General features: G+C 47.3%; 1 protein-coding gene across 2 annotated transcripts in view; it reads left to right on the forward strand.

The window, feature by feature from the left end:
* Positions 1 to 7,828: 7,828 nt before the first annotated feature.
* LARP1 (La ribonucleoprotein 1, translational regulator) overlaps positions 7,829 to 27,385 on the forward strand; it is a 134,537-nt gene continuing 114,980 nt past the window's right edge. The window contains exon 1 of one of the 2 annotated variants that reach the window (XM_054556126.2): positions 7,829 to 8,147. The gene's annotated coding sequence lies outside the window, so the exon portion shown is untranslated. The remainder of the gene's footprint in view (positions 8,148 to 27,385) is intronic. The other variant, XM_054556127.2, reaches the window with a different exon arrangement.

Consider the following 27,385-nt stretch of genomic DNA (forward strand, 5'->3'; position numbering starts at 1 on the left):
AGCTCACTGTAACCTCCGCCTCCCAGGTTCAACCAATTCTCCTGCCTCAGTCTCCCAAGTAGCTGGGATTACAGGCATGCGCTCGCCACCACCCCCGGCTAATTTTGTATTTTTAGTAGAGATGGGGTTTCACCATGTTGGTCAGGCTGGTCTTGAACTCCCAACCTTAGATGATCTGCCCGCCTCGGCCTCCCAAAGTGCTGGGATTACAGGCGTGAGCCACTGTACCTGGCGAGCAAGGCTCTTAACTGCTCCAAACTTCACAGACTGGCAAAAACAGAAGCTCAATAAATGTGAGTTATTACTTTATTGTTGTCATTATTAATAACAAATCTATAGGTCAATGTTGGCTGGGCACCTGACTTCCATTATCACAGCTCTGCGATCCTATAATCCATCTCCCCCATGACCTTGTGAAGTTGATCTTAATCCATTTTACACACAAGAATACTGAGGCTCAGAAAGGTTAAGCCAGTTGCCCAAAGTCCCCAAGTCACCAATAGGAGAGTTAAGATTTGAATCCAGTTTTGTCTGGTTGCAAAATTCACTCTCTTAACCATTGTTCCCTGCTGGCACCTGGCACAGGTAATACACTTTCATTGTCATAGGATTGCAGGGCTTTGTTTCTGATGGAGTCAGGGTGACTTTGAGACAGGGTTTCATTACCATTCCCTAGGCTGGAGTGCAGTGGCACCATCTCGGCTCACTGCAACCTCTGCCTCCCAGGCTCAAGCAATTCTCCTGCCTTAGCCTCCGAGTAGCTGGAACTACAGGCACACACCACCGCACCAGCTAATTTTTGTATTTTTTTATAGAGATGGGGTTTCACCATGCTGCCCAGGCTGGTCTGGAACTCCTGAGCTCAAGTGATCCAGCTGTCTTCACCTCCCAAAGTGTTGGGATTACAGGCATGAACCACCACACTCAACCCATCCTGGGTTACATGACTTGTAAAGTCATGCCTCCAAGGGAACACCACAGACAAGTCCAGGTAAATAAAATTGTTTGGTGAGCAGCTCTCAACTTTTGAGTGCTTACAGCCCACTTTTCAGTACTTGCAGCCCACTTACTTTCATGATAGTAAACAAGTCAGCAATGATGAGCCCTGTGACAGCCAGCCGCTAAGATGGCCTAATGATCTTCACCTCCGGGTGCTCACATACTTATATGGTCCTTCCCCACAATGAGCAGGGCTGACCTGTGTTACCAACAGGATATTCAGGAACAATAGTGCATAGCTTCTGAGGCTAGGCATAAAAGACAATGCGGCCTCCATCTTGTTCTCCCTTGCTCTGGAGGAAGCTCACTTCCATGATATAAGGACATTAAAGAAGCCCAACAGAAAGGTCCACATGGTAAAGAACTGAGGCCTGCTGCCAACAGTCATGTTGGTGCACCATCCTGGAAGCAGATCCTCCAGCCCCAGTAAAGCCTTCAGATGACTGCAGACCTGGCTGACATCTTGGTTACAACTTCATGAGTGACCGTGTGCCAGTAGCACCCAGCTAAATCACTCCTGAAATCCAGATCCACTGAAACTGTGAGGTAATACATATGTATTGTTTTAAGCCACTAAGTTTGGGGTAATTTGCTACACAGCAATAGATAACTAACACAACCATATTATCACAGTACAAGGAAAAAAACTGCCTCGAATATATATATTTTTTAAATGAATTATCACATGGTCTCCTTTGTTCCCTTTGGCACATGGATTGGAAGAACTAACCCTTCCATACAAACCATCCTCTCATATGTACTCACCTGGACAACTTCTCACAGCTCTTGAGAAACACACCACCTTTCTCCTGCATCAACTCCAGAATAGGCCTCCCATCTATCCTCTGACTTACAGCAAGTGAATGCCTTTTTGTACCATTCTGACAGTCCAATTCAAACAAAAAGCACTAGAACAATATATACCCTGAATTGTAGCAAAAATAAATTTTATGTGCTAGTAAAAACTTGGCAAGGCCAGGGGTGGTGGTGCACACCTGTAATCCCAGCACTTTCAGAGGCTGAGGCAGGCAGATTGCTTGAGCATAGGAGTTCAAGACTAACCTGGGCAATGTGGCGAAACTTCATCTCTACAAAAAATACAAAAATTAGGCCGGGTGCAGTGGCTCACGCCTGTAATCCCAGCACTTTGGGAGGCCAAGGTGGGTGGATCACCTGAGGTCGGGAGTTTGAGACCAGCCCCACCAAAATGGTGAAACCCCATCTCTACTAAAAATACAAAATTAGCTCAGTGTGGTGGCGCATGCCTGTAATCCCAGCTACTCAGGGAGGCTGAGGCAGGAGAATCACTTGAACACAGGAGGCAGAGGTTGCAGTGAGCTGAGATCGCGCCATTGCACTCCAGCCCAGGCAACAAGAGTGAAAATCCGCCTCAGAAAAAAAAAAAAAAATCCCAAAATACAAAAAGTAGCTAGGTGAGGTGGCACACGCCCTGTAGTCCCAGCTACTTGGGAGCTGAGGTGGGAGGATGGCTTAAGCCTAGGAATTCAAGGCTGCAGTGAGCTGAGATTGTGTCACTGCACTCCAGCCTGGGTGACAGAGTGAGAATCTGTCTCAAAAACAAAAGAAAAAAAAGGCGAGGCATGGTGGCTCACGCCTTTAATCCCAACACTTTGGGAGGCCGAGGTGGTGGATCACTTGAAGTCAGGAGTTTGAGACCAGCCTGGCCAACATGGTGAAACACTGTCTTTACTAAAAATACAAAAAATTAGCTGAGCGCAGTGGTGTGTGCCTATAATCTCAGCTACTAGGGAGGCTGAGGCAGAAGAATCGCTTGAACCTGGGAGGCGGAGCCTGTAGGGAGCCGAGATCGAGCCACTGCACTCCAGCCTGGGTGACAAAGCGAGACTCCGTCTCAAAAAACAAAACAAAACAAAACAAAACAGAAAACAAAAAACCCTTGGTGATACCTTTCAGAGTCCATCCATGAGACCACAGCCTACCGTGCTAAGTGGTTTCATCAATAGCTGTAAAAGAAAAAAAAGCTTCACTCCTTGAGCCCAAACCCCTCCTTCTGCTCTAGTCAGGGATGTGGGGGTTCTGTCCTCTCAACACAATCTTCTTCTAGGCCTCTCACATCTATTCAGGACAACCAGCTGAAGAGAAGCTCCTCCTTCCTATGGTGAAATCTGCTTTCAGTGGAGAGGAGCAGGTAGTGAGACTTCGCAGTGGCAATACTCTGGTTCAGATTGAGAGTTGTTGCTTCTTAGCTCTGTCACCCTGGGTAAGTTACTTAACACCATTGTACCTGAGCTTCCTCTTCCCAGCTACGGAGCTAATAATAGCACTTTCCTCATAGAGTTGTTGAAGGGACCAAACAAGAAAAGGATCGTCCAGAGTTTAGCACATTGCTTGGCAATCAGTAAGAGCTCATTCTCCTTTTATTGTTAATCAAGAATAATAGCAATAGCCAGGCGTGGTGGCTCATGCCTGTAATTCCAGCACTTTAGGAGATCAAGGCAGGAGGATCACTTGAGCCCAGGAGTTCAAGATCAGCCTGGGCAATAGAGCGAGACCTCATCTCTACTAACAGTTAAAAAAAAAAAAAAAAATTGGCCAGGCGCAGTGGCTCATGCCTGTAATCTCAGCACTTTGGGAGTCCGAGGTGGGCGGATCATCTGAGGTCGGGAGTTCAAGACCAGCCTGACCAACATGGAGAAACCCCATCTCTACTAAAAATACAAAGTTAGCCGGGCGTGGTGGCGAATACCTGTAATCCCAGCTACTCAGGAGGCTGAGGTGGGAGAATCCCTTGAACTCAGGAGGTGGAGGTTGTGGTGGTGAGCTGAGATCATGCCATTGCACTCCAGCCTGGGCAACAAGAGTGAAATTCTGTCTTTAAAAAAAAAAAAAAAACATTAGCTGGGCATGGTGGCACATGCCTCTAGTTCCAGCTACTTGGGAGGCTGAGACAGGAGGATCCCTTGAGCCGAGTGTTGAGGCTGCAGTGAGCAGTGATCACACCTCTGCACTCCAGCCTGAGCGACAGAGCAAGTCCCTGTCTCAAAAAAAAAAAAAAAAAAAAAAGAAGAAGAATAGCAATGATGATAGCTACTAGACAGCGTGTGGTGGCTCACATGTGTAATCCCAGCACTTTGGAAGGCCCAGGCGGGCGGAACACCTGAGGTCAGGAGTTCAAGACCAGCCTAGCCAACATGGTGAAACCCCATCTCTACTAAACAAACAAACAAACAAATAAAAATTAGCCAGGTGTGGTGGCACACGCCTGTAATCCCAGCTACTTGGGAGGCTGGGGCAGGAGAATCTCTTGAACCCAGGAAGTGGAGGTTGCAGTGAGCCAATATCATACCACTGCACTCCAGCCTGGGCAACAGAGTGGGACTCTATCTCTAATAATAATAATAATAATAATAATGGCTACTATTTAGTAAGCACTTACCACATGGCTAGCATCCTTTACATGCACTATCTCATTTAATCTTGTGAGACAGGGCCTCTTACTTTTCCCTATTTTAGAAATGAGGAAGCTGAGGCACAGAGAGGTGAAGTGCTTTGCCCAAGATTACACAGACTCAAATAATCAGGTATAGGAGCCCTCACCATTAACCACTTTGCTCTGCAGCATCCCAAGAGGAATGGAGCTAAGGGCCCTGTAAACACTAGGAACACTGCAGGGATTGAGGAGAACAGAAGGGGCAGAGTGAGGTCATGCAGTAAAGGAACAGTCCAGAGGAGAGACTTTCCCAAGTGGCAGACACAGCGGTGGTATGGAGTCCTCTGCGAGCACCACCATCTGTCTGTCTTCTCTGTAGTGGGAGTGTTGGACCTCTTGTGTGTGTGGCAGAGCCACCACACTCTCTAGCACCTGCTCCCCAGGACCCTGAGCTGCTACAGTGGCAGGGTCCCACAGCAGCATGGATGCCGAGGCCTGGGTTTGGACATGCCAAGAGCCCTGCTGACAGCTCTGCCTTGCCCTTCCTGAATACCTGCTGTGGCCACAACACAGCACTGGCTCATTAAAATCAGAGTCTGCCAGAGGGGAAAGCCAGGCCATTTCATTTGCCAAGATGCAACAGCATAAGATGGCTGGACATGGTGGCTCACATCTGTAATCCCTTGCACTTTGTGGGGTGGAGGAGGGCAGATAGCTTGAGCCCAGGAGCTCAAGACCAGCTTGGGCAACATGGTGAAACCCCATCTCTACCAAAAATACAAAAGTTAGCCAGGAATGGTGGCATGTGCCTAGTAAGCAGCTACTCAGGAGACTGAGGTGGGAGGATCCCTTGAGCCCGGAAAGTCAAGGCTGCCATGAGCCGTGATCATGCCAGTGTACTCCAGCCTGGGCAGTGGAGATACAGTAGCATAAAATGGGACCAGTTTTGGCCCAACACCATAGTCTGGTGTTCTTGCTCAACCAGGAAAACAAACTCACAGAACGAGCAGTGTCCACAGCTCTGGGCCAGAGAGGGTCAGCAGGTTCGGGGCACTCCTCCTCCAGGCTCTGACCCCAGGGAACTCCTGTGATTCAAATAATAATAAGAGCTATACAGGTGTCTATCAGGCCCCAAGCCCTGTGCATTCTGTGCCTGGGAATCAGAGAGGTTGAGTTGCTAGGAAAGGTGGCCCGGCTGGTAAGCCTTCTGTTGACTGTGGCAAAGACAAGAGGCTACCTGCATGGTCATGAAGATGACCGTGAAAGAAGAGGGACAGCTGAAGCCACTGGACAAGGTGGAGTTGGTGCAGCCCCTCAGAAAACACTTACATGCGGGGAGGCAGGACAGTGTAGTGCTGTGGCTCTCAATCTAAGACGATTTTGTCCCCAGTGGACTTCTGGAAATGTTTAGAGACATTTTGGTTTTCATATCTGGAGAGGGAGGTGCTATTGGCATCTACTGAGTAAACACAAGGGATGCTGCTAATTATGCTACAATGCACAGGACAGCCACCCACAACGCTGAATTATCTGGCCCAAAATGTCAATAGTGGTTGAGAGGGCATGGGGCCTCAGAATCCAACAGGGGCATCACCAACAGGGCTTAACCTCCTGCTCCCCCTCTGTAAAACTGGGGATACCAAATTTCTGCCTTACAGAGCTGACCTATTGCCTGTTAAGTGCTTTCTGCAGGCAGGCTCATAGTAATGCTTCATCATTGTTGCCATGTTCATTACCAAGGATGTGCACTCTGCAGAAGAGCACTGACCAGGTAGACCCAGAGAAGGGCCATGAGAGAAACTGATCCAACGCTTGAGAGGGCGGAAGATGCCAGAAGAGGCCATGATTACCCGTTCTGGCATTCGGAGCCTTCCCTGGTCTTGTTTCAGCCTACTTTGCTTGCCTGGCCTCCGGCTGCTCTGGGTGGTCTATTCAGTGGGCCAGCACACATGCAACTTCTTCCTGTGTCTACCGTCCCCACCCCACAAGAACCTCTTCCTCCAAGGAGCCGCCTTGACCAGCCCAACCCTTAAGAATCACATAGCCCTTATCACAAATGGATCAATAGGGTGGCTACAGAGATACTATATACAATCATATCCATAAAGACTCTGAAAAACAGACATACATTCTCAATTATACACACAGACACACACATGCAACCTCAAGATGCCCTGTAGCCCTGGTCACAGACTGATCACAAATGTATTACCATACACATGCACACACACAAATATCCAAGCATAACACAATCTCAGACAGGAGTCCCGTATACACATACACATTTATGCAATACTGGCACACACAAAAAAACCCCACACATACCCCCCAAGGGTATGCTGTCACATTCACAAACTCATAAATTCACATAAATATGCATATTTAAAACAAACTCAGGAAAGCCCATAGGTCTTATACAGTTAACACCTAGGCATATAAAGATACACACCTGTCCATATACACAGAAATGTATTCTTGGCACACAACCTCATATACAGCTATTAATGTGCTTACATACATAAGGCATACATACATACACATTATTCAATGACACATACACTCCTATATATTCACCCAAACACACATATGTAACAGACATACAAAAAGACATTAAAAAAAATTCCATTTGTCCTCTTCTATACACATAGATGTACTCCCATAGTACATTTTATTCATTCATCATTTATATTACAAAACATTGCTAAGGAAACTTCCTTGGTGAGACTTCCAAATTCAACCTTGTGTTATAGCTACTGGTATAGGCTAGCAAAAATGCATCGAGTAGGCTCATTTCTCCCTTTAAATTTCCACTTGCGGATACGCCTTGTGGATTTGCCTTCTCCCCTGCAAGCCCCCACCTCTCTCTGTCCCCCTTTTTTTTTTTTTTTTTTGAGACAGAGTCTCACTCTGTTGCCCAGGCTGGAATGCAGTGGCGCAATCTTGGCTCACTGTAGCCTCCGCCTCCCATGTTCAAGTGATTCTCCTGCCTCAGCCTCCCAAGTAGCTGGGACTTCAGGAGCGCGCCACCACGCCCAGCTAATTTTTATATTTTTAGTAGAGACGGGGTTTCGCCACGTTGGCCAGGCTGGTCTTGAACTCCTGACCTCAGGTGATCCGGCCGCCTCGGCCTCCCAAAGTGCTGGGATTGCAGGCGTGAGCCACCGCGCCCGGCCCCTCTGTCCCTTTTTGACTGCCCAGTCCCCCACGCCTCCGCTGGAAGGCGCTCACTAAAGGTTCAGAGTCCGAAGCCGCATTCCCGGGCACCCTCCCCGGCCCCTCCCATCCCACAGAGGCAAGGGTGGGTCCGTGGGTGTGGCAATGAACCACGTGTACCCACGGGACTCTCGAAGTGGGGGAGGGGGAGGGGCGCAGTACGCCTCCCTCCTTTCTCCGCCCCTGCCCTACCCTCTCCGCTGTTCCCCCACGGTCCTCCCCCAGCCCAGCCCAACCTCAGCCGGCAGCAGGAGGAGGCGGGAGCTGGGGCTTCGAAGTGCCCCCTCCCACCTCCGCCTCTCCCCACTATCCTCTCCCTCTTTCCTCTTTCTCCTCCCCCATCCCACTTCTCTCTCCTTTTCCTCTTTTTTTCTCCCTTCCTCCCTCCATTCCACCCGCCTCCTTTTACCCCGCCCTGCCAGTCGTCCTCCCCCTCGCCCCCTCCGCCTCCCTCCAGCTCCGCCGCCAGAGGCTGAGTCATCGCTGCGGCGCTGCCGGCCGTGCTGGGAGAGCAGGCGAGCAGGTAGGGAGGGTGTGAAGCAAGCGACGCCGTGCGACCCGGCACCACCGTCTGGGCCCTTTCCCGGAGAGGCCTGGGGAGGGGGCACCGAAAGGGGCCCGGGCCGCGGTGGGGGACGGGCGACGGGCCCCGGAAAGGCACAGATCTTACCCCTCAACCCCCATCCTTACAGGAGCCGCTTTGCAGCATTCTCAAAGAGCCGCACATGCAAATTAATACCTAACATCTAACAAATTAATACCTGGCATCTGGGCCAGGCATCTCAAACTGACGGCCCACGGACAGGTCTGGCCGGCACCTGATATTTATTTGGCTCACACAGTGTTGTGTTTGTTTGTTCTGAAGTTTTAACTATTAATAGTTGCCAATACTTAAACATCACTCATTTGTTGGAAAATCAGATTCCCAACTCAAAAAATTAGAATATATGTCAACGTATTTACCATGATAACTCTAGCCTATTTCTGAGTGGGGATACCTTTGTGTAGTCAGGGAATTGCACGCTCCCTACCTGCTCGCCCTCTAGCTTGCCACAGTCTCCGCTACTCCCTACTGTTTCACCTAGGCCACTGAACTTCCTTTATGTTTCCTGCCAGGCCTCATATGGAATGATTCCTAGTCTAGTCCACCCCATTCATATTTTACATGGGGATTAGGAAGTGAGGGTAGAGCATTTCCCAAAGCCACATGTGGCCTTAAAGCTGAAGGGGAACCCCGCTTTTCCTCACCCACTAATCTTTTCTACCAAACCATTCTGACTCCTTTGGTATGCAGGCTAACATAGGGAATTCTTTTGTGAAAAGTGTGTTCCAGAAAATGATCTGGGGATCAGAGTAGACCTCAAATGGAAGATGATTTGGAGTGTATAGCAGCTTGTCTTTGGAGTTGATGGTAGCTTCTCACAGTCTTTCCCTTGGAGTGGCAATAGGTGACAAACCAGGGTGGATAGATAAATGGAACAGTTGGCCAATCTGGTATATTTGGTTATAAGAAGTTGTTTTGGGGTCATTGGAAACCTGGCTTATGAGACACTGTTGCATAAGGGCTACAAAGGCAGTATGCCACTTTGCTTGGATTATTCTCTAGTCTAGTGCTTCTCAGCTCCTAATGTGTACATGATTCCTGTAAAGTGTAGATTCTGGCTTGGCACGGTGGCTCACACCCATAATCCCAGCACTTTGGGAGGCTGAGGCAGGAGAATTGCTTGAGCCCAGGAAATTTGAGACCAGCCTGGGCAACACGGTGAGATCCCCGTCTCTACAAAAAAATTAAAAATTAGTTGGGCGTTGTGGCCTGTGCCAGCTACTTGGGAGGCTGAGGCAGGAGGATCCCTTGAACCCAGGAGGTGGGGACTATAGTAAGCTGTGTTTGCGCCCCTATACTCTAGCCTGGGCAACACAGTGAGACCCTTTCACAAAAAAAAAATAATAATAAAATTGTAGATTCTGATTCAGTAGGGCCGGATGGAACCCAAGATCCTGCATTTCTGATAAACTTCCAGGTGATGCCAGTGTTGCAGGCCCCTAGACCCTTCTGCCTTTGAGTAGCAAGGGTGTGCATTCCTTGCGCTTCCGGTCTCTTCATGGGTACCATTGCTGCATGACAGCCAAGAGAAGGGGTTTGAAGTCCCACAGTGGACTTCACAGTGGATCCCAGCCTACCCCTTAACAGTCAGCTAACCTCAGGCCAGCTGCTCATCCTCTCTGTGCCTCCATTTTTTCATCTGTTCCACTGAAGTCAAAGAATACTTCCTTAGGAGCATAAAAAAGGCAGAATGAATGTGTGATCCCAGCACAGTCTGTGCCTCATGGCAGGCCCTCTGTAAAGGTAGTTTCTACCATTGTGCACTCTCTCGTGGGCAGTGAAACCCAGAAGCGACGTGGTTAGGGAGTGGGATATGGAAGGGATATGGAAGGTATTTCAGGATAAGAATTGTATCCCTTGGCTGGGCGCGATGGCTCAAGCCTGTAATCTCAGCACTTTGCAAGGTGGAGGTGGGCAGATCACAAGGTCAGCAGTTCAACACCAGCCTGACCAACATGGTGAAACTTCGTCTCTACTGAAAATACAAAAATTAGCTGGGCATGGTGACGCGCACCTGTAATCCCAGCTACTCAGGAGGCTGAGGCAGGAGAATCACTTGAACCCAGAGGGTGGAGGTTGCAGTGAGCCAAGATCGCGCCACTGCACTCCAGCCCGGGTGACAGAGTGAGACAACATCTCAGAAAAAAAAAAAAAAAAAAGAATTGCACCCCTTAATGTGGCCTTCTGAGCCATGCAGGGTGGTCACTGCCCAGCTACCCCTTAATGCTCTCTTACCTCTGTCCATGCTTCCACCACAACGGCCACCTATTAGGTCCTTCGGCCATGGTACCTTCTCCCCTCAGAGGCCTTGCACATGCTGTTCCTCATATTCCAAGCTGGCTGGCCCCTTCTTATCCTTCAGTCTCAGCTCCTATGTTACTTCCTTGGGGGTGCCTTCCCTGATCTCAGAAGTCTAAGGGTTTAGCGTAGAAAGTGGGGAGCAGGGAACATCTCTTTGGGCTGCATGTACATAGGGAAGTCACCGTATCTACTTAGATTCTAAGTTTATTTAGAGCAGCTTTGGATAGGGGTGAACTAAACGCTGCCTCTGCTGGTCTATACAGTGCCTTTGTGCAGATTAGAGAAAGGGGTCGGGCACGGTGGCTCACACCTGTAATTCCAACACTCTGGGAGGCCGAGGTGGGAGAAGCACTTGAGGCCAGGAGTTTGAGATCAGGCTGGGCAACATAGCGAGACCTCAACTCTACAATTTTTTTTTTTTAATTTTAGAGACAGGGTTTTGCTATGTTGCCAGGCTTTGTGCAGCATGTAAACTGTACAGCCTTAAGTGGGAACCCTACTGCTAATGCTTCCCCAAGCTACCTCATGATTCGCTTAATCCTTCTGTGCCTGGATTAAGTCTCTTTTATAAACTTTCTTAACCCCATAAAACTCATCACAATTGGGATTAGGTATCTACGGAGTTATTTATTTAAAATGTACCCCCTACACTAGACTGTATTACATCAAATCTAGGCTGTATCACTAGTGCTTAGTATGGTTCCTGCACCATAGCAGGTGCTCCACAAATGTTTTCTGAGTATTTCAGGAGCTCATTCTCTACCAGGAAAGCTAGGACTCTTACTGAAACAACTGTGGGCATAGGGTGAGACAGGCACAGAGCTAAATGTGTGGTGCAGCCCCAGTGAGGGAGATGTCACTTCTGGCTGTGGGGATGCTCCGGAAGAGGTGGTGTTTTGGCTGGGTCTGACAGAACAGATGGAGTTCATTAGACTTAGATGGGTGGGGGAGTGTTCTTGGCATTGGGAATAGCAAAAGCAAAGGTGCAGAGGGAAAAAAGTTCAATGTGTTCCTAAGACAAGTCACAAATTGTGATCAGCAGAGTGGCCAAATGTGTTTTGTGAATTACCTGCCAATATTTATATTAAAATCAGGGGATTTCACATAAAGATCCAGATTTTCCAATTCTCTTGAAAAATTGAAAGGTCCCACCAGGTAGCAATAGACTGGCACTGAGAAGTGGCCGTTCATTTTGAAGGTGTTGGCTTACTCCAGTTTGCCACAGTCCTTACCTTTCCCAATTGCATCACACCCAGCTCTCTTCACTCATTACTGTCCCTTTCTGGCTTTGGAGATGGCAGACAGACCGTTTGATTGGCACACATGGAGTTATAAGGAAGATTGGTTCAGATCCTACAGACCCTTAAATGCCAGCTAATTAAGTAAGCTGGTAACTCTGCAGGGATTTCAGGGGTCTTCTCCAGTCCCATGGATCACTGTCCAAGTATCCCTTGGCAGAGCCATGCCAGACTTGAGAAGAAGGAACTTCAGGCCAAGAAGGCTGGTGAAGTTCTGGAAACCAAGGAGGCAGAGAGCTCTGCATGAGGCTTTCATAGAGAGAAATCAGTCTCTGTCTCTCTTAGACCGACCCCTCAGTCTAGGCATGGTGCTGTGATCTTGCTAAGAGGCAAGGGTGGGTCTGGGGGAAGATGGATGGTGCTTCCAAAAGGCTAAATTTTAGTCTCAAAGGTTTCTGATTACTGACACATAGGTGATATCTAACTTGCTTTTGTTTAGCCTTGAATATTTTCAAATATAATCTTCAATATTTCTGTTACAATATTGTAGCTTGCTTCTGCTTATAAAAATAATACATCATTTGAAAAAAATTGGAGAACGTAGAAAAATAAAGATGAAGATAATAATCTATAGTAATCTTCCCACCCAGATGTAACATGTTAACATGTTGGTGGATTTCCTTATGTTTATTTTTTTCAGTGTATTTATACTTTTGTGTGTGTGTGTGTGTGTGTGTGAGACAGAGTCTCACTCTGTCACCTAGGCCGGAGTGCAGTGGCGTGATCTCGGCTCACTGCAAGCTCCGCCTCCCAGGTTCATGCCATTCTCCTGCCTCAGCCTCCCGAGTAGCTGGGACTACAGGCGCCCACCACCACACCTGGCTAATTTTTTGTATTTTTAGTGGAAATGGGGTTTCACCGTGTTAGCCAGGATGATCTCGATCTCCTGAACTCGTGATCTGCCTGCATCGGCCTCCCAAAGTGCTGGGATTACAGGCGTGAGTCACCGCGCCCGGCCTGTATTTATATATAAGTTGGGAGGCTGGGCACTCATGCCAGAGCTTTGGAAGGCGAAGGTGGCAGGAAAGTTTGAGGCTAGGAGTTCAAGACCAGCCAGGATAACACGGAGAGAACCCATCTCAACAAAAAAAATTTTTTAATTAGTCGAGCGGCAGCCAGCTCTGCCTCTTGTCAGGGCCTGGAGTCCTGGGTGAATCCTGCAGGTTTTTGGTTGCACTGGCCCAGGGAAGAAGTTGGGGTTTGTCAGGTGGGCTCTCCTGGGTGTTCTCTAGTGGCAGAGGTGAGTAGGGGATTATCCGAGGCATCTGGAGATGCATGTCCCTCAGTTTCCCTGCGCCTCCCTTTCTGAATAGGTGTGCAAATGAGTGACCTAGGCCAAGAAGTGAGTTGCCACAGTGAAATGGGTTGGTTTTTGTCTTTGACGCTTCGGGTCTGGGCCCCTTGCATTTGCAGCCTGTTGTGACAGACACAGGGAACTCTATGTGCCAGCCTGTGGCTGCCCTGCTGTTGGGTGTCCTGGGGGTGGCGAGGCTCCTGCAGTCTCGTCCGGGGAGGAGGTGTGCTGTGCTGAGCACTCTATCCCTGAATATAGTTTATTTTTTCTACATTTGAATTCTGTTATAGATTTGTGTAAAAATACATTCTCTTTTTGAAGAATAAAAAAGTTCACATCTTAAAAAAAAAAATTAGCTGAGCAGGCCGGGCGAGGTGGGTCAAGCCTGCACTTGGGGAGGCTGAGGTGGGCAGATCACGTGAGGCCAAGAGTTTGAAACCAGTCTGGCCAACATGGCGAAACCCTGTCCCTTTCTGCTAAAAATACAAAAATTATCCAGGTGTGGTGGTGGGTGCCGGTCATCCTAGCTGCTCGGGAGGCTGAGGAGGGAGGAGAATCACTTGAACCCAGGAGGCGGAGGTTGCAGTGAGCCAAGATCACACCCCTGCACTCCAGCCTGGGCGGCAGAGGGAGACTCCATCTCAAAAAAAAAAAAATTAGCTAGGCCTAGTGGCACATGCCTGTAGTCCTAGCTACTTGGAAGGATGAGGTAGCAGGATCTCTTGAGTCCAGAAGGTTGAGGCTGCAGTGAGCCATGAATGCATCACTTCATTCCAGCCTGGGCGACAGAATGAGACCCTGGTTCAAAAGTGAAATAAAACAACATTGGAAGCATATTTCTTTTGCCCTTGATTTGTCCTTTTTCACTTAACATTATATGGTGAATCTTTGTGAGAATGTATTAATGCATTCCTTTTATAAAATTTTTACATAAAAAATTAAATTCAGAAAAGAAAAATAAATACTATATATTGACACCATTTTTCCAAGTTGTTAAATATGTTTTGAAAAAATATTTTGCGCCGGGCGCAGTGGCTCACATCTGTAATCCTAGAGCTTTGGGAGGCCGAGGTGGGTGGATCACCTGAGGTCAGGAGTTCGAGACCAGCCTGGCCAACATGGCAAAACCCCGTCTCTACTAAAAATACAAAAGTTGGCTGGGCGCGGTGGCTCACGCCTGTAATCCCAGCACTCTGGGAGGCCGAGGCAGGTGGATCACGAGGTCAGGAGTTTGAGACCAGCCTGGCCAATATAGTGAAACCCCGTCTCTACCAAAAATACAAAAAATTAGCCAGGCGTGGTGGCGGTGCTTGTAATCCCAGCTACTTGGGAGGCTGAGGCAGGAGAATCGCTTGAACCCAGGAGGCAGAGGTTGCAGTGAGCCAAGATCGTGCCATTGCACTCCAGCCCAAACAACAGTGTGAAACTCTGTCTCAAAATAATAATAATAATAATAATCCGGCAAGGTGGCAGGCACCTGTAATCCCAGCTACTCTGGAGGCTGAGGCAGGAGACTCACTTGAACCCAGGAGGCAGAGGTTACAGTGAGCTGAGATCGTGCCATTTTACTCCAGCCTGGACTACAGACCATGACTCCATCTAAAAAAAAAAAAAAAAAAAGAAAGAAAGAAAAGAAAAAACATTTTGCCTGTTTGTTTCCTTCCATTCTCAAAGTATAATCAGAGATCTAACTCTGTTTATCTTGCCTAAATGGATAAAATTAATATTATCACCTCCATTTTACAGAGGAAGTTGAGACTCAAAAATTAAGTGATTGGGCCTGTTGCGGTGGCTCACGCCTGTAATCCCAGCACTTTGGGAGGCCAAGGCGGGCGGATCACCCGAGGTCGAGAGTTTGAGACCAGCCTGGCCATCATGGTGAAATGCTGTCTCCACTAAAAATACAAAAAAATTAGCTGGGCGTGGTAGCATGCGCCTGCTTCAACCTGGGAGGTGGAGGTTGCACTAAGCAGAGATGGCGCCATTGCACTCCAGGCTGGGTGACAGAGCCAGACTCTGTGTCTCCAAAAAAATTAAAATTAAAATTTAAAAAAAAATGAAGTGATTTACTCAAAATCAAGTAGCTAGCAGCCCTCGGAAGGCAGGACTACACACCTCAGGCCTTGTGAATCTAGGTTAGTGGTGCAGGGGAGGGCACGCACACAAGCCTGCTGCCCCTACCCCATTGCAGTTAGACAATGCCAGCTGTGCTTTAAATTCTGAGAATCAAGAAGGATTTAAACTGAATGAAGTTAATTTGGGTGGACTTCATGGAAGCAGCAGGTTTCATGTAGGATCCAGAAAAGGTGTGTCAAATTCATAGGTACATTAGGCACCCAACCCTACTGACTCCCCGGCTAATAATAATAACTGGCCTTTGTCGTGCGGCAAGCCCCTTACTAAGGCTTTGAATACTCCTTATGTTAGTTAATCCTCACACCCAACTGTATGAAGCACTGTTATTTTCACCGATTTAAAATGAAGAAACAGAAGTACGGAGACGGAAAGTGACCAGCTCAGGGTCGCACAGCTAATGAAAACCAGGGCAGAGACTTGAACTCGGTCCGCCCGGCGCCAGAGCGAGACCCGCCACTGCCTCCACGCACCCTCCCTGCCTGGGTGATACCGCTGAGCAGCAGGCGGAGGCTTTGTCCCCCCAGCTGCGGAAAGCAGGGACTCCCAGGCACGATGGGCCCCACCCGCACTGGTGGTGTGCAGAGGACGAGCAGGCCTCGCTGGGATGACGCGGGCGGGGGAGCTGTGCGACAACGGCCTGGCGGGACAGGGCGCCTGGAGCCCGTTTCCACCGCCGCACAGTCCTCAGGATTCCCGAAGAGGTAAAATAGATTAAAAAAAAAAAAACAAAAAAAACCGGATTCCCCGGAGTATTCATCATCCCAGCCGCCGGTCCTCAGCCACAGTATCTTGATTCCTCTTCGATTCTGAAATAAATTGCATCAAGAAAGAGTATCAGGGCTGGGCACGGTGGCTCACGCCTGTAATCCCAGCACTTTGGGAGGCCGAGGAGGGCGGATCACGAGGTCAGGAGATCGAGACCATCCTGGCTAACACGGTGAAACCCCGTTCTCTACTAAAAAAAGAGAAAAAAATTAGCCGGGCGTGGTGGCGGGCGCCTGTAGTCCCAGCTACTCGGGAGGCTGAGGCAGGAGAATGGCGTGAACCCGGGAGGCGGAGCTTGCAGTGAGCCGAGATCGCACCACTGCACTCCAGCCTGGGAGACAGAGGGAGACTCCGTCTCAAAAAAAAAAAAAAAAAAAAAAAAGAAAGAGTATCAGACTTGCGATCAAGAGATACAGCCCGAGTTCTAGTCCTGCCCCTGCCACTATCTGACTGTGTGACCTTGGGCCAGTCGCTTCCTCTCTCTGGGCCGCGGAGGTTAAAGCTGGCCCTTTCCCCAGTCTCTGCAGCTCACATCCCCCTGCGACGTGGCCGCCTGGCCGCCGAGCTTTCGGGGTGCTGGGAAGCACGAGCTGCGCGCAGGTCGCGAGATCCGCGGGTGGCTGCCCACTCTGCTCCTGCCCGGCGCCCAGCGTGGGGTGCCGTTCGTTGAAAAGGCTCCGGGATCCTGCAGAGACTCAGCCCCGCCCCACTGCCCTTCGGCATGAAGGTCTGCACAAGGTCAGGGAAGCTCTTGCATTCCTCCCTCCGTCCCTGTTCCCTGGGGCAGCTCACGTGAATGGGAACCCATCCTCCAGCCTGATAGCGCTCCTCGGCAGCCCTCGGTTCATCCCCCGTAGGGCCGCGGGTGGGCGTTGTCAGGCACAGCCCTGCTCGCCCTTTTCGTTCTTTTTTTTTTCTTTTTCTTTTTTGAGGCAGAGCCTCAAAAAAGTGCAGTGGCGCGATCTCGGCTCACTGCAACCTCCCCCTCCGGGGCTTAAGCGATTCTCGTGCCTTAGCCTCCTGAGTAGCTGGGACTACAGGCCTGCACCACCACGCCCAGTAATTTTTGTATTTTTAGCAGAGACAGGGTTTCACCATTTGTTGGCCAGGCTGGTCTTGAACATCTGACCTCAGGCGATCCACCCGCCTCCGCCGCCCAAAGTGCTGGGAATATAGGCATGAGCCACCGCGCCCAGCCCTGCTGGTCCCTTTCAAAGGAAACCTTCGCTGGCTCCCTAGTGCCGTGGAATAACACTGAAACCCCTTAGAACGGTGGAGAAGGCCTATCTCCATCTGCCCCAACATCATTCCCCAGTTTCGCGTTCCTCCCTCACCTTAAGGAAGTGCTTTTTTTAGAGATGTTTAAAGCAGAGGTTCAGGAGTCTACCAGTTCCTAGCTGTGTGACTTTAGGCCAGTTGCTGCTTATTGCTAAACCTTGATTTCCACATCCTTAAAATGGGGGTGGCAGCACCCATTCCGCAGGACAGGCTGAGGATTAAGTGAGTCACTTAGCATAGTGCCTGGAACATACTCAACTCACCCTAAGTGCTTGTTATTATAATTCTCAGCCCACATTTGGCTACCACCTCCTACTTCCTCAAGCTTGTCATTGTCTTTCCCTACATTGTGCCTCCATGCATACCTGGAAAGCCCTTCCTCTTTCCTTCCCCACCCAGTAGGTTCTTACACACCCTTTAAAGCCCAAATCAAAGGCCGTTGCCTGTGAAGACTTCTACCCTTCCTGCCAACAGGGTAAAGAGTTCTTCCTCCTCTATCTGCTCATCATCACTTAGGGACCACACTTAGCATCACACACGGTGGACAGCTAGCATTAAGTGCCTCCTGCCAACCTCAAAGGAAGAGGCTGGGGCACGAAATATAATTTGAAGAGTTTACCTGAGTCAAAGTGAGGACAGCTGCTGAGAAGACTCAGAACCAAGTAACCTCAGATATGAGCTCCATTTGGCCTTTGTTACATATGAGCAGGTGTTTAAACATATATATATATATATATATATATATATATATATATATGTATATATGTATTTCCTCCCACCTCAGCCTCCCTAGTAGCTAGGGACTACAGACATGCACCACCATACCCAGCTAATTTTAATTTTTAATTTTTTAATTTTTTTTTGTAGAGACAAAGTCTCACTATGTTGCCCAGGCTGTTCTCCAACTCCTGGGCTCAAGGGATCCTCCTGCCTCAGCCTCCCAAAGTGCTGGGATTACAGGTGTGAGCCACTGTGACCGGTTACAAGCAGGTTTCTTTGTTTCATTTTGTTTTGAGACGGGGTCTCACTGTTGCCCAGGCTGGAGTGCAGTGGCATGATCTTGGCTCACTGCAGCCTCAAACTGTTGGGCTCAAGCAATCATCCCACCTCAGCCTCCTAAGTAGCTGGGACCACAGGCATGAGCCACCACGCTCTGCTAATTTTTTATTTCGTTGTAGAGACGGATTTTTGCCATGTTGCCCAGGCTCACAAGCAGGTTTCTAAAGACAAAAAAAGAATAGGGAGAGGGCTATTACAGAGTTGTGTGTCAGGAATTCTCATTGGTTTACAGAAATAACGTTGGTTCGTGATTGGCCATATATTGTTTAGCTATAGGGTGTGGATTGTAGCGTCTGGTGTAGCATTATTCTGTTAATTTATAGCTACTGGAAGCAGTGGCAGTAGCAAGCAGTTTTTGTTTTTGTTTTGAGACGGAGTCTCGCTCTGTCGCCCAGGCTGGAGTGCAGTGGCGCGATCTCGGCTCACTGCAACCTCCGCCTCCCGCGTTCAAGCGATTCTCCTGCTTCAGCCTCCTGAGTAGCTGGGACTACAGGCGCGCACTACCATGCCCAGCTAATTTTTGTATTTTTAGTAGAGAACGGGGTTTCACCATGTTGGCCAGGATGGTCTCAATTTCTTGACCTCGTGATCCGCCTGCCTCCGCCTTCCAAGGTGCTGGGATTACAGGTGTGAGTCACTGCTCCCGGCCTAGCAAGCAGTTTTAAGAGATGAATACATAGCTTAAAGTGGGATGTAGGACTGATTACTGTCTCATTTATTAATTTAAAAGGACTTGAATTGCCCAGATGAAAGTGCTTTTCTCACCCCTAATAGGATGGAGTAGACTACATAGCTCCACCTATTTTGGCTCCTGTGAAAAATATTGAGCCTGAATCTAATGAGGCCTATAAGAACTAGCTTCAGTTACAAGAAGTTCAGGGGATAGAGGAACACGTTAAACACACACAAAGAAGCTATCAGACAAAGGCAGAATGTGAAACAGTTTATAAGACAACTGCCATAATCTCTTAAAAGCCAATGTTGTAAACACAGAAAAAAGTAATGGGGAGGAGGTTCTAGATTTAAAGAGACCTAATAGTCTAACAGCCAAATATAAGATGTGATTCTTGATTATATCTTGATTTATTACTATAAAAAAATAAGGACCACGTTTTTATTTTTATCATATTTATTTATTTATTTTGAGACAGGGTCTCACTCTGTTGCCCAGGCTGAAGTGCAGTGGTGCGATCCTAGCTCACTGCACGCTCAAATTCCCAGACTCAAGCCATCCTCCCTCTTCAGCCTCCCCACAGCTGGGACCATAGGTGCAAGACATCATACCTGGCCATTTTTTTTTTATTTTAGTAGAGATGACATCTCACTACATTGCCCAGGCTGGCCTGGAACTCCTAGCTTCAGGTCACCTTCCCACCTTGACTTCCCAAAGCACTGAGATTACAGGTGTAAGTGACTACACCTGGCCCACCATGCTTTAGACAATGGGGAAATTTCACTATGAACTTGGTATTAGATGATATAAGAAAATTATTGCTAATTTTGTGAGATGTGTTAAGTGTATTGTTATGGAAGAGAATGATCTAATTTTTGGAAATACATGCTGAAGTGTTTAGGGCTGAAGTGTTAGAATGTCTGTAATTAGCTTTAAAATGCATTAGCCACAGATTTTATATATAGTGAGATGGAGAAAACAATAAAATGTTGACAACTGTTGCTGTGTGATTGATGTAGAGGTATTTGGTTTATTGTTTTTTCTATTTTTCTGATATTTTCAAAATAAAAATTTTCTTTCCTTTTTTTTTTTTTTTTTTTTTTGTCGTTGAGACAGGGTTTCAACTCCTGGACTCAAGCAATCCTCCTGCCTCAGCCTCCCAAAGTGTTGGGATTACAGGCGTGAGCCACTGCACCTGGCCCAAAATAAAAAGTTTTTTAAAAAACACTTCTAGGCTGGGCGCGGTGGCTCACGCCTGTAATCCCAGCACTTTGGGAGGCCGAGACAGGCAGATCACGAGGTCAGCAGATCGAGACCATCCTGGCTAACATGGTGAAACCCCGTCTCTACTAAAAATACAAAAAATTAGCCGGGCATGTTGCTGGGTGCCTGTAGTCCCAGCTACTCGGGAGGCTGAGGCAGAATGGCGTGAACCTGGGAGGCGGAGCTTGCAGTGAGCGGAGATCGCCTCACTGCACTCCAGCCTGGAGGACAGAGTGAGACTCCGTCTCAAAAAAAGGAAAAAAAAAAAAAAAAGCACTTCTTCTCCAGTGCTCTAATAGCAAATTTGGGGCCCTCATTAATATCACAATATGGCTCATGCATGTAATCCCAGTACTTTGGGAGGCCGACGCGGGCAGATCACGAGGTCAGGAGTTCGAGACTAGCCTGACCAACATGGTGAAACCCCGTCTCTACTAAAAATACAAAAATTAGCTGGGCGTGGTGGCGCGTGCCTGTAAACCCAGCTACTCAGGAGGCTGAGGCAGGAGAATCACTTGAACCTGGGAGGCGGAGGTTGTAGTGAGCCAAGATTGTGCCACTGCATTCCAGCCTGGAAGACAGAGCGAGGCTCCGTCTCAAAAAAAAAAGAGTTATAGACTACCCTGGCCAACATGGTGAAACCCTGTCTGTATTAAAAATACAAAAATTAGCCAGGCGTGGTGATGCATACCTGTAATCCCAGCTACTCAGGCGGCTGAGGCAGGAGAATCCCTTGAACCTGGGAGGCAAAGGTTGCAGTGAGCCAAGATCATGCCACTGCACTCCAGCCTGGGCAACAGAGCAAGACTCTATCCAAAAAAAAAAAAAAAAATTACAATATTGTTGGCATACATCACCTCCATACACGGAATCACAATATATGGAGGTGATGTATGCTAGTAGGTCTTGCCATTCAGATGACAGATTATGGGCTCCTGGGGATAGCAGCTAGGTTTAGATCAACTATATTTATCTCAGAGTGTCCAGTACATTATAAATATTCAATAAATACTCATTGAGGCTGGGCGCGGTGGCTCACTCCTATAATCCTAGCACTTTGGGAGACAAAGGCAGGCAGATTGCTTGAGACCAGGAGTTTGAGACCATCCAGGGTAACATGGAGAAACACTTTTTCTACAAAAAATTAAAAAATTAGCCAGGCATGGTGGTGTGTGCCTGTAGTCCCAGCTACTTGGGAGGCTGACGTGGGAGAATTGCTTGAGCCTGGGAGGTTGAGGCTGCAGTGAGCCGATATTGTGCCACTACACTCCAGCCTCAGTGACAGACAGAGACCCTGTCTCAAAAACAACAACAGCAACAACAACAAAACCAAAACAAACGCTCATTGAAAGAATGAAGACTGTATTGCTAGAGTGCATGGTTCATTAGTAAACTTACTCTTAGGAATCTCTGAATGCAAAATGATAATGGGAAATGTTTTTCCAGCCCTTACTGTGTCCCAAGCTTGGTGCAAAGCCCTTCATATGCATTGTCTCATGTAATCCTTACAGTGGTCCTATAAGGTAAAGAAAATACTAGTCTCATGTTACCCCTGAGAAAACGAATACACAGAGAGGTGAAGGAGCTTGCCCTTACATTATTCCATTAGTAATGGCAGAAGAAGCAGTTGGTTCTCACCCTTACGCTCCACTGGCTTGTACCTTTCTTGTATCATCTGTAAATCAAAGAAAATGACCAAGGCAGGTATCCATCATTTTAGGAGGAGGTTTACTTGCCAAAGTTAAGGACGCAAGCCTGAGAGAAGGATCTATGCCTTTCTCCAAAGATGATTGTGAGGGCTTCAATATTTAAAAAGAGAAAAGGTGGATACTGGAGGAATGCACAATTTTCATGTGAGAGGGGTGTAGAGGAAGTCGTCCTTCATTCCTTGACTGGATCAGTGAATCTGCATTTTTACATAAGATAACGTAAACAATAGGGCAAAGGAAGCAATCTGATATGCATTTGTGTCAGGGGAGCAGAGAGTTGACTTTGAGTTCTGTCCTGTGTCATGTACCTGTGATGATAAGCTGTCAATTTACATTGCCAGGGTGAAATTCAACAGAATTGTTTTAGGGTAAAGATCTGGGGGCCCGCCAGGAATTTCCCTGTGGGCAGACTGTGAGGGAGGTATGTAGCTTTATATCTTTCTTTTTTCTTCTCTTTGTAGCCATCTTATTTATGAACCAAATGGGGAGGCAGGTTTGCATGACCCAGTTCCCAGCCTGACTTTTCCCTTTCGCTTAGAGAGTTTGGGATTCCAAGATTTATTTTCCTTTCACACATCCTGTCAGCATAAGGAATTATGCGCGTATACCTGTCTTAGTACCTGTGTCTACTAGACTAGGAGCCCTTCAAAAGTGAAAGGAAGCAAGCACGTCCACACAAAACCTTGTGCACAAATGTTTGTAGCAGCATTATTCATAATAGCAAAAATGTGTCAGCAACCCAAACAACCATACTTGGTGACTGGATAGACAAAATGTGGTAGATTCATACATTGGAATGTTATTCAGCCATAACAGGGAATGAAGTACTGATATATGCTATAACGTCGATGAACCTTGAAAACATTATGCTATGTGAAAGAAGCCAGTCTCAAATGACCACATATTACGATTCCATTTATACGAATGTCTAGAATAGGCAAATTCATAGAGACAGAAATTAGATTCGTGTTTGCTTAGGATTTGGGATGGGCGCAGGGGGGATAGAAAGACTAAGGGATAATAGCTAAAAGGCACAAGGATTTGTTTTTTGTTTGTTGTTGTTGTTGTTTTTAAAGACAGAGTCTCTCACTCTATCCTCCAGGCTGGAGTGCAGTGGCGCCATCATGGCTCACTGCAGCCTTGGACTCCTGGGCTCAAGTGATCCTCTCACCTCAGTCTCCCACGTAGCTGAGACTGCAGGCATGCACCACTATAGCAGGCTAATTTTTAAATTTTCAGTTGAAATGAGGTTGGGTGGTTTTTTTTTTTTTTAATTACAAAATACTTTGTTGCCAAAAATGCTAACAATCATCTGAGCCTTTAGCAAGTCATACACTTTGTATTTTTGCTTTTATTATAATTTTTCATTGACACATAATAATTGTACATTTTTAAGGTGTACAGCGTGATATTTCAATACATATATACCATGTGTAATCATCAAATCAGGGTAATTTGCATATCTGTCACTTCAAATATTTATCATTTCTTTGTGTTGGGACAGGGATTCTTTTTGAGGTAATGAAAATATTCTAAAATCTATTGTATGGCTGGGCACTGTGGCTCATGCCTGTAATCCCAGCACTTTGGGAGGCCGAGGAGGGTGGATCACCTGAGGTCAGGAGTTCGAGACCAGCCTGGCCAACATGGTGAAACACTGTCTCTACTAAAAATATAAAAATTAGCTGGACGTGGTGGCAGGCGCCTGTAATCCCAGCTACTAGGGAGGCTGAGGCAGGAGAATTGCTTAAATCCAGGAGGCGGAGGTTGCATTGAGCTGAGATCACACCACTGCACTCCAGCCTGGGCGACAAGAGCGAGGCTCTGTCTCAAAATAAATAAATAAATAAATAAATAAATAAATAAATAAATATTGATTGTAGTGACAGTTGCACAACTCTGTTAATATACTAAAAACTATTGAATTTACATTTTAGATGGGCAAATTATATTGTGTGTGATTATATCTCAGTAAAGCTGAAAAAAAGGAAATATCTAATTCACCAATGAATCTGCCAAGCTAGTTTAATGAATAAAACTAGTAAATGAATGGCTGTTTCCCTTGCAGTTGACAAAAATATGCCCTAGTTCCAAAGTCTAAAATGAATTCCCTTGACTGTCTCAGGGGCATGCTCACGCCTAGCTCTCGGGAACCCATTAGTGTACTAATAAGAAACCTGATAATTCAGTCAATAATTCCTGAGGTTGTCAGTGCCACTCTGGAAGAAGAGAGAAATGCACAGACAATTTCTTCTGATACAAGCTGTGGGATTGCAGAGCGAGGGGCCGCCAGGATGTTCTGCCTGGAAAAGGGCCCCCGGAGATCTCACTGTGGTCTGTTCCCACCTGGCTAATCTTGAGTCATTTATGTGGGCTTATCTGACTATTCCTGTTTTTCCCCTCCCCCTGGACATTCAGAAGGACTGTTGTAGTTAAAGCTCCAGAATAAAGTAACTCCTGAGGTTCTGTGGGAATAACTTCTCTGTGAAGGACACAAACACTTCAATGGATGTCAATCACATGTCAGGGAAGGAGTGCTTGTTTAAAATAAAGATTCTTGGGCCCCATTCCTGGAGATTCAAATTTTGTAAGACTAGGATAAGGCCATGGACTCTTCATTTTAAATAAAGCATTAGGCCAGGTGTGGTGGCTCATGCCTGTAATTCCAGCACTTTGAGAGGATGGCTTGAAGCCAGCAGTTCAAGACCAGCATGGGCAACATAGCAAGACCCCTCTTTCTACAAAAAGAAAAAAAAATTTAAAATAATTAAAAAATAAATACATAAAGCATCTGAAGTGTTCCTGAAACGGGACTACTGGCCATGTGAGAAACAGCGACCTAACCGAAGAATAGACAGGAGAAATTGAACATGTACATTATCTCAGGCATAAAAATGGGTTTGTTTAGGGATCTTAGAGACCATTGAATTGAGTAGTTTTCGTACTGTGTCCGCAGGAACTCCTTAGGGCTCCATGGAACACCTGGAGGGGACTGTTGAGTGGTGGAGGGACCGAGGTGCAAACGGGTCTACCCCAGCACATGCCCCTTCAACAGCCCCATTTTAATCCATTTTCTATACTGGAGATTGAGTTCTATTGCTTAAAAACCACTAAGCCTGTCCCGTCCCTCCTATGCAAGTGGAGAAACTGAGGCCTGGAGAGGAAAATGGGTTTTCCCAAGGTGATTGCAGAACCGGAACTGATTCCAGGACTCTTGTTCCCATCCAGAGCCCTTCCCATTAGGGAATTCCAGTTTTTGATACATCCATTCATTTTTGGGTGGCTTTTCTTCTCTGCCTCCAGCAAATCCCACATAAGACAGCAGGGCCTGGACTAGGGTGAGGGGAATGAGGTAACTGCCTCAGGCACAAAATTTTGACAGGTGCAAAAGAATTCAGTAATCAAATAATATTTTGATATAATATTTTAAAAATCAAAATTAATGCAAAAAGCTATGATGAACCAAATGCCCAAATTTTAAATAAAAGCAGGATCAGCAGTTCTGATTTTTCCTTTTGCCCTGAGCTCCAAGATAGCTATATTCTGCACTATTATTCACCCTGCCTTTATTTAAAATTTGGGTATTTGAGTCATTGTGTGTTTTTTCATACTAATTTTCATCTTATAAAATATTGTGGCTGGTCGCAGTGGCTCACACCTGTAATCCTGGCACTTTGAGAGGCTGAGGTGGGAGGATCACTTGAGTCCAGGAGGTTGAGGCTGCAATGAGCCATGATCGTGCCACTGCACTCCAGCCTGGGCAACAGTGTGAGACCCTGTCTCAAATGAAATAAAATATTGCATTGAAGTACTATTTATCTAGATTACTGAGATGTTGTTGTTGTTGTGGTTTGAGACAGGGTCTTGCTCTATCACCTTTTTTGTTGTTGTTTGAGACAGGGTCTCGCTGTATCACCCAGGCTGGAGTGCAGTGTTGCAATCTTGGTTCACTGCAGCCTTGACCTCCCAGGCTCAAGCGATCCTCCCCCCTCAGACTCCCAAATAGCCGGGATTACAGGTACACGCCACAATGCCTGGCTACTTTTTAAGATTTTTTGTTTAGCTGGGTGTGGTGGCACGTGCCTGTAATCCCAGCTACTCGGGAGGCTGAGGCAGGAGAATCGCTTGAACCCAGGAGGCAGAGACTGTAGTGGGAGCCAAAATCACACCACTGCACTCCACACTCCAGCCTGGGTGACAGAGAGAGACTCCATCTCAAAAAAAAAAAAAAAATTTGTAGAGATAGTGTCTCGCTATGTTGTCTAGATTGGTCTTGAACTCCTGGGCTCAAGTGATTCTTCCTCCTCAATCTCCCAAAGTGTTGGGATTACAGTTGTGAGCCACTGTGGTCGCCCTGAGTTGGTGTTTTCTTTTGTTTTTTGTTTGTTTGTTTTTTGTCTTAATTAGTGCCGATGGCAAGTGCCTCACTTGCCTTACCCTTATCTGGGCCCTATAAAACAGGTCTTTTGGCAGACAGCTAAGTAATGCCCCATTGCCCTCTGGGAATCCCTCCAGATCCTATCACTTCGTTTGTCTGACAGAATTGATGTTTACTTGGTCTCAATGTGACATTGCTTTTGTCACCTGACCTGCAGAGAGGTTTGCATTTTACAGTGGATATTTGTTTTGCTGACCCAGCAAAAGTCTCCCTTCTGGCAACTGCAACCATATGTTGCTTAGGAAACCTCCCCTCCCCATGTTCAGAGCTGACTCCAGCCCATAGGGAAAGGTGGGCCCATGACTCAGCTCTGCCAGTCAGACCCCCTGGTCACAGTGATGGGCCAGGAATAGATATGTGACTCAGTTACAGCCAACGAGACTCAATTCTGGGGATATGGTCCGAACTTTGGGGAAGGAAACTTTCTCTTTTTTTTTTTGACACAGAGTCTCGCACTGTTGCCTGGGCTGGAGTGCAGTGGCGCGATCTCAGCTCACTGCAACCTCCGCCTCCCAGGTTCAAGCAATTCTACTGCCTCAGCCTCCTGAGTAGCTGGGATTATAGGCGCCTGCCACCATGCCCAGCTAATTTTTTGTATTTTTAGTAGAGATGCGGTTTCACTATGTTGGCCAGGCTAGTCTCAAATGCCTGACCTCGTGATCCACCCCCCTTGGCCTCCCAAAGTGCTGACTACAGGTGTGAGTCACCGCATCTGGCCAAACTTTCTCTTTTATCTGTAGTAGCTGAGAAGTTACGATGTAAGCCACCATTGTGAACCTGAGCCTTTTTGTGACAGGAGCTCCCACAGACACAGCAGGATTGAGTGATGGAGACAGGGAGGAGACATCCTGATGATACTGCTTGAGCCACTGGGTCTACTGTGGACAAAGAAGTCTACCCTCTGGACTTAATGGGTGCATGGGCCAACTCTTGCCTAAATGGT

The sequence above is a fragment of the Pongo abelii genome, chromosome 4 (genome assembly GCF_028885655.2).
Source record: "Pongo abelii isolate AG06213 chromosome 4, NHGRI_mPonAbe1-v2.0_pri, whole genome shotgun sequence".
NCBI lineage: Eukaryota > Metazoa > Chordata > Mammalia > Primates > Hominidae > Pongo > Pongo abelii.